This window comes from Manduca sexta, chromosome 28, assembly GCF_014839805.1.
Source record: "Manduca sexta isolate Smith_Timp_Sample1 chromosome 28, JHU_Msex_v1.0, whole genome shotgun sequence".
In the NCBI taxonomy this organism is placed as follows: domain Eukaryota; kingdom Metazoa; phylum Arthropoda; class Insecta; order Lepidoptera; family Sphingidae; genus Manduca; species Manduca sexta.
In genome coordinates, this window is record NC_051142.1 from 17,733,928 (window position 1) to 17,744,951 (window position 11,024).

The 11,024-nt window shown below is 36.7% G+C and overlaps 1 long non-coding RNA gene across 1 annotated transcript; it reads right to left on the minus strand.

The window, feature by feature from the left end:
* Positions 1 to 738: 738 nt before the first annotated feature.
* On the minus strand, positions 739 to 4,838 carry LOC115447036. The gene is made up of 2 exons (XR_005113328.1): positions 2,050 to 4,838; positions 739 to 1,054 (listed from the first exon to the last, which is right to left on the minus strand). It is a non-coding gene; the product is annotated as an uncharacterized LOC115447036 (long non-coding RNA).
* Positions 4,839 to 11,024: the final 6,186 nt, after the last annotated feature.

The following is an 11,024-nucleotide window of genomic DNA, read 5'->3' on the forward strand; positions in this document are numbered from 1 at the left end:
ATTTCCCATGAGAAACCTTACACAACATGCCCTGTAGTTTAATGCAGATGGAGAATAAAATTGGTCTGATAAAGAATGAATAGCTTCCCCTGTGGGCAGTGTTTAATTTTACAGCAAAGCTTTGTAAATTATAACATTATATCTTATATGCTATGTAGTTTACTGGGTTCTGTAGGTATAGAATATGAGAATCTAGCATACGCCAAATTTAGTAGATTAATAAGATGGCGATCGAGACGAATGTTCTCAAGTTCAAATCCTAATGGCGCATACCTCTGACTGTTCTAAAAATGTATGCGTGCATTATTTGTGAATTACGTATCACTTGCTTTAACGTTGAAGAAATACATCGGGAGGAAACCTGGATACTTGAGAACTTCTCTATAGGAATTCTCAGGGTGTGTGAAGGATACCAATCTGCACTAGGCCAGCGTGGAAGATTATTATATTCTGTAGTGTTTTTATCAAACTATACTTAACTCGAGGACAGCCTGTCCTGGGCCCTATGGCCCAGAATCGTTAGATCCAGAAATAATATAGAAATATACACAAATATGTTGCTCGGTCTGGGGTTCGAACTTAACCGTTTTCACATTGAGTGCGCTGCCACGCTTGTACGAGTATGTATGTCCTCGGTTTTCTCAAAAACTACTGATCCGATTGGTTTGGGATTATTAGACATTTTAACTGCAACATATTGGCCGAGACTGCTTATTAGGGTAAAATAAAATTATGTAATATGACAAATACGTTTATTAATTTTTAGCCAATACATATTACATTCCCTCGACTTTATAATAAGTGAGTTAATACATTGTAATCATTACAAATGACAAAGCAACGATCCAAACATGATGATCATCACAATTATTTTAACATCACATACAAAATTATTTTAAAATATTTTACATTTTACCATTGTATATCAAACAGTGTTGAGTTTAATGCGTCAATTTAACACGATTTTATTCATCATTTTCTTAAAAATGTTTTCTTCGTCTTCGTATTCGAGAGCGGCGAACAATTACTCTTGAAGACAACATCAAGGAGAACACTGCAAAATTAAGATGACAAGTTAAAGTAATTGTAATATATTATGTATATTTATTTTTGTATAGATGAGGAAATAAAAAAACTCAAGGTAATTTAAAATCCTTTTCACAACACAGAATTGATTTTAAAATTTCTGTATAAAAGCAATACTATAGGTAGCAAACGGATTTAAAAAATAATTAAACTTGACTATTGTTTTCATATTGTGTCCTGTTACTAATAAGTGGGTAACTAATAAAAAAATAAATAAAAAAAAAATGCTTTATTCATCACGTAGGCGAACATGGTTGCACTTATGATAAGTCAAGGTATATGAGAATATTTAATTATTACTTAATTAAATTAGCTTATATAAAAAGACAATTTATATTGAAAATAAAATAAATGAAAAATATACTTAGTAAACAAAGAAGCCAGCTCGGGCTGGCAGGGAAGAAGAAATAAAATGATGTATATATGTATTTTTGAATAAGCAATAAGGGAGAAACGCGTCGCGATCCTCACCGGTGAGGACAATAAAAGCCCTAACCTAGCTAACCTACCAGCCTTTCACTAACTACCTAAGCGATGACTACCCGAAGAAGAAAGGCACAAAGAAACTCCGGGCTTTATTTTTTGTCATCAATTGTCCATTCTTTTATAATATTGTTATTAAATATATATATTTTTTAATAAGTCTTTTCTATTCAAAGTCTGATTAATTATATAAGCTAATACACGCAGATCACCGTAAAAGTGCGGAGAAAATCCACATAAAAGTATTTAGCAATAACTAAAAATTAACGAAAAAAAAAAACAATAATACTAAAAAAAATATAAAAACTATGAAACAGTGTACAGCGTGCATACGCCTACATTTACAAACATCATATTTTGTCATAGATAGATAGTATAAGGTATTAATCCCAGGAGGGTTTACGGTAAAGTGCTAGATGTGTGATGTGGCATGAGTTGGAGATGTCACGAATGTATCTTTTTAAGACATTTTTTACATACCTACATATATTTTTTTATCTCTTAAAATTGTATAATGGTAATTATGGCAGGCTTTATCCGACTGCAATTTTGACGAATTGCGTCATTTTTTGTTCACAGCGTCAAACCGCTAGGTGGGGTCCTCCAACAGTTGGAGTCACCTCCAATATGCAGAAGCTCGTCACGTTGTCGAATCTAAACTGGAACATAAACAAGAAATGGCATTAGTCATTTGTTACAGAGAAGCCTATTAAATACCTCCTATATTATGGTTAGGAGCCAAACAGTGTGCACTGTTGAGTTAGACTTCACCAACCGTTTACGCTGCGACTTAAGGTGGATTAGACTCGGATGACTTCTGGACCTCATAGAAGTTCTCAACGACTTTTCTCTAATTTCCATAGTAAGACTGTAAACTGATAAAACTAAATAGTCATACGGCTAACATAACAGATTACATACTGTGTAATTGTAATGGTAGTTATTATATAGAATGTGCAGAGCAGTATTGTCCCGTTGTGGCGTGTTGTGTTGCGGCGGATCGTTGCGCGGCCGGCGGTCCGGAAAGTTAGCAGGCTATACAGTCCCTCCCAAATGTTGTAATGCAGTACTATACAACCTACTACCTCACCGCACCGACGGCACTCTCTCTTCTCTTCTCTTCTACTTCTGAACTTGGCTTCTTTTTTCTTGCCTAACGTTCGCTAAAGCCTATCGCATAACCTCGATTTTAAACATCAAGTATTAAAAATAAAATATAGTAATAATCCAATATCTGACAGGGGTGAATAACTTGTGTATTTTTATTTTTAAAAGATAAAAAAAGCGTCTCTAATGGTCTATATTGTTGCCGAGCTGTACGATCGGTGTGAAGTTAATCACGAGCGGCCTCGTATTAATTACAGCATAAATATTAAAAGTGTGACAGTGCGGTGCTGCGACATAATAGGTATGTACGTTTAGACGAGCGAGTGACGTAAAGAAAGTCCTTAATACATATCCAATGTATTATTAGATTTACTAATAAATTTTACAATGTAAACAACTTAAGAATATTTATATTGAAACATAAAAATAAAGTTACATAAAACAAAATGACTCGTGCCTTAACATTTTAATACAAAGCAGGAAACTTACAAATCATATAAAGCAAACTAAACATTCAAAGAAACATAGTATTAAGTAAAACACAAAATAACACTAGCCCCTCACTCATACATTTATATCGGTCATACTAATCAGTGTTTCGTGTCTTTCTCTCTGTTAGAAGAAAGTACGGAACATTAATTAGCGGAAACTATTTAAATTATGTTCTGTGCAATTAATGCGGATTGAAAGGTAAAAGTCTCCAACAGCTACTTTCTGCAAGCAATTTATTAAAAACAACCGCCACATGAATAAAGTTTGAGTAAACTACGAGACGAGAGTCTATCGTTGTCGAGTCGAGGGGTAAGAGTAAAACAATAACAGATCGATACGTGACATAAAAGGGAAGGTAACAAAAGAAAATAAAGGATAACGTAGTGGCGACGAATTCCCTCTAAAACTGCGCCCGCGTATCACCAAACTTGTGAGGGCGCGCGCTTGCGACCGGCGGCGGCGCTGCGGCTCATTGTCGAGAGTCTGCGCAACATTTAATACATTTCGCGATGCCCTGGGATACTCGGACGGACATAACGGCACATCGCTGTATGCCAAGTGTTGATGTAACCGTAACCAGTTATTGCTACTCAACTATGACCATCGCTCGTAAAAATCTGCCGCCATTATATCTCAGGACATGTGATAGTTACATCTATTGTAAGTATTGTAATAATGTGGCGTGCTGCAGCACACTGTAGACAACGAGTCGCAGTCGGCTGCGACCGCCGGCCGCGCGCGCCCAACGACATAACGCGCACAAGTTCGGATCTACGGGTTCCAGTTAAAGGGGCCGGGTGCTGGTGAACACAAACTCTGGGAGACGCGAGTTGGCGACATAACGTTATTACTGTAGTTGTACAGCTCGAACACTTGCGGATTTACACTATAATAATACGAATCACATACCATAGTCTATACTACCACTGACCGAGGCATCACTAAAGTCCTGAACAATTAATACGTTTATAATGACCTCCCTAGTTAGAATTGATAAAGTTTATCTGAACGGGTGTCATGGTATCGTATAGCTCTATGTAGTGCCGTGAAAGAACAATAGTGTTTCTTCTGTGTTGTTGTCTATTATAAGCTCAGTTCAGGGCTACACAAAACAGTATCATTCAAAAGAGTAAATTTTTTTTGGAAAAAGTGGTGGTTCTGTCCCTCCAGCTAGCGCTTTACCTGTCTTGTCTTCACATTTTGTATAATGTATGTTAAAATAAATAAGAATGCCAATTTTTAAATAATTATGGGACCTTCAAATAACTGTTGTGCCGCCAACAAGCGCAAAATAAAACAAAAGTAAAAACACAGAAAATAAACAAAGAAATATAAGAAAATAAATAACCAATGCATTGAAACTAACATTTACCTATCAGAGTTACAGGTAGGTGTACAAGTTACAAAAATTATGCAAAAAAAGAAAATCATATTACTGAAAAATAATGACGATGATTCAACTAATACAGTGAAAATAACGAAGAATTATAAAAAAATAATAAAGCATGGACATATACAATGCACCCGTTTTGTCCCTATGTGTCCTTTATGGATGTCCGTAAGCGGAGAACAGGGCAGTGTTGCCAGGGCCACTGAGTCGTAAGTTACATTTCGTTTCCTGAAATGTTACATTTTTGCTGCAAAAGTTACATTATTGTTTCTTTTTAATTTACGCGTTTTTGGGCAAGCATTTCTGTAGCTATGAAACCGCGGGGACTCGCGAAGTAGGAAATGTGCGCGCGCACACTCAAGCAAAATCAAGCTTTAAAGTATGCAAAATACGTTTCATTTTGTCATGGCGAGACATCTCTAAGTGTGATATGGAGTGAAATACTTTTTAGACCCGCCAGTTTTAGTTGCATTCAATTTGGATGCGTTGAATAAAAATGTGTTCTTAAACTGTTTACAATAAAGAATTTGTATTACAAATCCTGTTATCCTCAAAAGTTACGAAAATTGCCTTAAATATAAAAATTACTTACATGTTACGCGAGAGGGTCAAAAGTAACGAAAAATGTAAGAAATGTAACTTTCTGGCAACACTGGGACAGGGTCAAAACGACTGATCTACGATAATAATAATATTATCAACTATTTAAACACGGCTTTATAGCGCCATCTGTCCAACTTACTTTTAAAGTTTTAAGAACGTAAAATACAGATGGCGTTAGTATATTATCGTTTATAACTCGCTCTTTTTTAGGAAATTCGTTGTTTCTACCGAAAAGTAACTATCTTTTATTGTTATCATTAACAAATATATTGTAACAATAATAATAACCAATTATAGATATAAAAAATCTATAACTTTGTAACGAATTGTGCTGCCATCTTGCGTTCGCTAGACAAATTCACATCTATGAAGGCGGATGTTAGTATTTGGAATGTTTAGAGGCACAGATGGCGCTATAAGTACTTCCACATTTCACCGACAATATTATCCTACGGTTATACTAGGAATTAATATTAATATTCATACATATAAATGTTATGAACGACTGAAATGTTCCGAGCCACGTGTAAGAGAAGTCATGAAACAGGTGAATTCTCTGATCAGTGAGTGGAGGACGCAGATGGCACCACGGTATAATAAGCAGCACTGTGCTGTGTGCGCACAGTACAGTGCTGTTTATTATAGCGGGTATGTTAGGGCTATATCATTAAGGACAATCAAGAGAATTCACGTACTGTGTGTTATCGACTTAGGCTGCGCGTCCGAGGTTCGTCACCACTAGACCGAAGCAACAATAAGTCGCGCTAATGGTGACTTGACTAAAACTCTACCACAAAAATTAAAAAAAATGCTTGTAAAATTGCGGAACATGAAAATTCGCCGTCTGAATACAACCTGTTAAAATATGGTGATATTGAGGTGTGGCTGTGGTCGCAAGCCGTGTGCAGGTGCGATTGTAATAGTAGTGTACTATTGTAAGTAAATTACAGCGGCATGCGGCCTCCCTATCATACCCTGGATATCACTGTAATTTTGAGGCGGCTAATTTATACATAATATGAATTTTATGTTGTAAGGTCTGATTTATCAATAATAATAAGTTATTTGTAGAATAAAAATAAATGAAAAAATATAATACAATCGTGCAATTGTTCGATTTTAATATTTCGACAGTTGTATTTCATTTTACAAGTTACTTTTATTAAACGATTGTAAACTCAGCCTAAAGTAATAATGAACACGCATAATGTATAGTATGAGATACATCAGACGGATAATAGTGCAGAACGAATTTATTATTTATTTATTTATTAGGTTTTCCAGCAGACTTAAAATGACAGATTTTTTGTTATCGATATACATAACAAAATGAGTATTTTTTTATATATAAGTCCCAGCTAGGTTTGTCACACGACTCATATTTTTCGGAACTTTACAATATATTTTTGCCATATTTTAATTAGTGTGCAATATCTGCAAGATAGGCCATTTTGCCTAAGATAACCAAATTCTATTTCTACAGCATAATATATAATTATTAATTAAATTATAAAATTTAATGTTACCATGTAGGTATGCGGACTCACGCTCATAACCTTAAAACTGTACGTAGAGGTGTCCCCACAGCGCCAAACAGTCCCCGTATTATAAATATTCTAGATCCTACATAATTCTTTGAAAAATATTAGCCTGGGAAATAATCTATTATTTTTCTTATAACTTAGTGTGTGCCTCCGATGAGGTAGGCAGAGAAGCAGCTAGCTCGACCACGATAAGTTTCAGTTCATTTTATTATTATCATAGTGTGATGTCGCTAGATCACATTGTATATTATAACATATGAAATCTTCTATTTCGAGCACAACTCATTTGTATTACAATAAATATTTCGCCTTCACATTAATCTCGGAAATATTTTATGATCTAACAAAGGCAAAACGGAATAATATTATGGTTTTTTTAGTGTAAAATAGACATGGCAATTTAAATGCATAATAATATATAGTGGTAGAGTTGCTCTGTAGCTAGTCTCAACTGCGCCGAGCGGACAATAGGGGCTCCTTCCTCAGCTTCCAGTGAGTTGTGCCGGCTTGTGCTGAAAAAATATATTACTCGTGCGTACGTACATAAAAGTTTAAAATATACTTATCACTTCCAATTGATGTTCCAACATTTTATCTTCAAACCATTTTATCGTTTTTCGGAGACCCTGAAAATAAGAAAAAGTTATCGTTAGCAATATGTTATTTAGCCTATAATTTAACGTAAAAATCATTATCAATTTCAGCACTTGAATATTCCATGAGTGTTAGTTTTTGTGTGGACCCACCCGTGTGAACACACGCGTTGTATTCGCGAGGAAAGTTTTATAGATATATAAGTTAAAGAATATCTAGATGATGAACGATGTAAAATACTTTACTGCCAGGATAGAAAATTATATAAGTATTTTTTACATTAATAATATATATTGGATTAAAATCGGTCCATTCGTTTAAGAACTAAGATGTCATAGACTGACATACAGATACACAGATAAACATCTTAAAGTTATAACACCAATTCAATGTGGCTAAGTGCTCAGTGATGAGCTTCACATGCGCCCGAGTACCTTTGCACCACGAGTATCGGATTGGCGCAGAACCCATCCGGAGAGTGTCGCACGTGCGTGACTTGGGAGTGCATCTCACGCCTGAATTGATGTTTCGTGATCATATCAAGAAATCTCGGCTTTGTGTTAAGGCAGACGCGACACTTCACCAATATCATCACCATTAGAGTAGTTTACGACGCGCTGGTTTGTGGTCATTTAAAGCACAGCGCGATCGTTTGGGCCACACAAGACGACAAGTACACGACCATGTTGGAACGCGTGCAGAACAAGTTCGCGAGACATCAGTACATGAAACTCTTTGGGGTATATCCGCTATATCCGCTGATGTACCCCACATTGTTCGTACTGGGCATGGTCGGGTACAAAGAGCTGAGGGTGCGAACCGAGTTTGTCCTCGCGTTGTACCTGGTGAAGCTGTTGCGTGGTGTCGAGCACAACCCGGGGGTTCTGCGATGCCTGAGCGTGCCTAAACGGTACGTGTGGAGACGGCGCCGCCCGCCGCTGCTGGCGGTACCGGCGGCTAGGACTAATCTATTGGCAAAAGCGGCTTTCACCCGAGCGTTTAGGACCATTAATGACGTACTTGCCAAAATAGATATCTTGGCATGTAAGTGGAGTGAATTGGCAAAAATTTTGTTATTTATTCGCTGTTACACCTAATAATTGGTATTTAATAATTTTATATTTTATTTTGTTCAATGTTTTTAATAATGTTTATGATTGTTTTGTTATTTTGTTTTACACTTAATTGTTTTTTTTTAATTTTGAATTAATGATAGTTACTCCACATTGTCGCATTGGAATAGTTCTGTAATGATTGTGTGTTTAAGAAAATAAAAAAAATAAAAATTTTCTTTTAATGTCACTTTAACAAATTGTCTATTTTTTGCTATATATTTTTATATTTTCATAAGATATCTTATAATAATATCAGCCCTGTATTATATACTTGCCCACTGCTGAGCACGGGCCTCCTCTACTACTGAGAGGGATTATTCCTTAGTCCACCACGCTGGCCTAGTGCGGGTTGGTAGACTTCACACACCTTCGAAATTCCTATAGAGAACTTCTCGGATGTGCAGGTTTCCTCACGATGTTTTCCTTCACCGTTAAAGCGAACGATAAATTCACAAAGAATACACACATGATTTTTTAGAAAAGTCAGAGGTGTGTGCCCTTGGGATTTGAACCTGCGGACATTTGTCTCGGCAGTCCATTCCACACCCAACTAGGCTATCGCCGCTCACTAAAGATATCTTATTCTTAAAATATTATGGTGTGTTTACCTGAACTTTACGCGCACAAGTTCATCTTAGGTGGTCAAATGGTATATCAATCTATACAATGAATAAATGTTATTATAGAATTTGTTATAATTATATGTAACTAATTTTTATAATGTGTTTTTGAAATTTACTGTTAACAGTATGAACCGTTTTATCATCGCGAAACAAATTGATTTACACCCGGAATCGAAGCCCCGATATCCTTACACGAGGGGAAAAAGCTAAGAAAAAAAATATCTTAAAAACAGGCAACGTGAGAATATCAGCAGATGGCGATATTAAAAAACTCACATTGTGACGAAGATTACGGTTTTTTGCAAAAAATGAATGTTCTTTTGTAAATATCATCTTATAAATATATTGCTGTATTTTGTTAAATATGACGTATTCTTAAATAAAGTTTGTTATGGGCGAAGATGATGTGTAATATGTATGTCGTTTCCATAATCGTCGCGAATCTTTGCGTTTAATCATATTTTACTTTAATATTAAAATAATACTAACGTTTTGAGGATAAGCTTAACTACACAGAACCGAATGAAATTCGTGTCTTAGATTAGTGACTAGTGCTTCCAGCGTGGTTTCGCTTTAGTTTGAGATCTGCCGACCACAAGGACAGGCCGAAATAGACGAAACAGTGGTATGTACAAAGTGCAGACGGTATCTCGCATGCAAGAGACTCAGTACACGCTCACGGTTCACCTCGTGCCAAAAAGGGCATAAAATAGACTTTGACAGTTAATGTGCCTTAACCACCCGACTGTACCTTCAAAAATTGTTCACCCAAAATAGATTCAGGTGGGCACGAGAGGGAGACGTGCGGGGGGCTGTGTCGTCTGCTGCCCGTCTAGACGGCGAGGGGTGTGCGGGGGGTGGAGGGAGCTTGTCTAGACGCAGCTGATCGACGAGCGCGTTGTTGCCATGCACGAAGTTTGCTCTTGAGCTCTATGGGAGCCTGCTACTTTGATGAAAGGATTGAAGAGCCATACATATGTACATATATAAGTGGACATTAATTGGCGCGGCTTTTTGCGAAAGGGGTGCTAAAAAGGCTGTAATTTTCTTGTTGCATTTTGGGGTTGGCATATTCGGTTAATTATAACATATTACTAGACGTTTGTATGGCCAAAGGGTACAGAGAAGTGCAAGTAATATAATAACCCATCGATTCAAACTGTACCAATTAAAATATACTCTTAGAATGCGCACCAATTAAACTATACTATAGATCACAATTTGTCGACTTTTATTAGTCTTAGGTAACACGCGTTTTCTCATACCTTTACTTAATCCCCTCCTTCTAAGTACTCGTAACAGTTATTATATACGTCAAAACTAAAATCAGCCGACGTCACTCTTGCCGTCAGCTCGTCGCACCGGCCCAGTACAAGAGGAGCTCGGCGCTTTTTTGTAATGAGAAAGTACTAACTGTTATCATGTCCAATGGCTATCAACGTGCATGACAAAGCGGACTGCAAAACTTCAGTTGGATTCCTGGCTCGAGATGACACTAAACGTGTTGATTTTATAGCCATTATAATAATGTAGAAGTCAAATCGGATTAGCTCTGTTTAAACAACTAGAGCCGCATTTATTGTCTCATTAAATTAGAAATAGCAACAGAAAAGTCACCATTATTACGTCACTTACGTTTTTGTTATTTTCGTGTGCATATTCTTCCTCTAGACTCCAGCGGGACACCACCGCGTTATACCTGAAAGTACCATAATAATATAAATTTTATTGTTGTAATATATTATTATTTAATGTCAATATTTTAGAGGCAGCACTAAATGGCTGGTTAGACGTGTTGCTCGGATGATGGTAGCCACGCGTATTCTCGTGTCGTAGTGAAACTTTCAATTACAAAAGCACGTCTGCACACTCTCTGAGACATCACCCGCTCAGTCATCACTCTGGCTACAATCTTTCAAATCGGAACTCAACTTGCGCGAGTACAATAGACACACCGCGCGCGGTGACTACAGACGGACTCTCCCAC